The sequence below is a fragment of the Balaenoptera ricei genome, chromosome 1, assembly GCF_028023285.1.
Source record: "Balaenoptera ricei isolate mBalRic1 chromosome 1, mBalRic1.hap2, whole genome shotgun sequence".
Classification (NCBI taxonomy): Eukaryota; Metazoa; Chordata; class Mammalia; order Artiodactyla; family Balaenopteridae; genus Balaenoptera; species Balaenoptera ricei.
In genome coordinates, this window is record NC_082639.1 from 28,800,070 (window position 1) to 28,800,755 (window position 686).

The window sequence follows — 686 nt, forward strand, 5'->3', positions numbered from 1 at the left end:
CCTAAGAGAGAGCTCTCTGCCCCATGGAATATCTAATGTCGATGGACACAGCATGTAACCTTTTATCTTCATCCTCATACTCCAGAAAAGTTGCTCTTTCTGACTTGGGTACCAGTTTGAGTCCTTATTATAAAGGAAGCACAGGTTAATTGGAAATTTGAGACTGCATTGGGAAAAGGCATAAAAGAAAATGGAAGGGGCAAAACTAATAAAACAGCCCATCTGTCGATTCCTAGGTCCTCTAAGAAGTCTCTCTTTCACTGAGTCCTGGTCACCATGGTGCAGATCACAGGGGTGTGAAGGAGTCATCCCAGTTTTGACGTTCACTGCTGTCTGTAATTTTCTGTCATGCCGCACTTTTTCTTCCTCCAACCACCCCTTTCACCAAAAGTTATCAACCCAGGAAGCTGCTAGGATAAAATGTCAAATATTTAATGGAGGACACCCAGGTATCCCATAAGTTGATGTTGTAAACACTGAAGAATTAAGTTAGTGGCGAACCCAGGAAGTAATACTAGGAGAGATGTCCAGAGCCATGCAGTGGAAAGAACTGGAATCTCTGTCCTCAATCTTAATGCACTGATTATGAAGGAAGGGGGGATCATCCACATGAGCATCGATGCCAACCTTCATTGCCAGAAACTTCTCAACGAAGTCTCAACACAGGTGCTGGTGCCCTTGTGGTG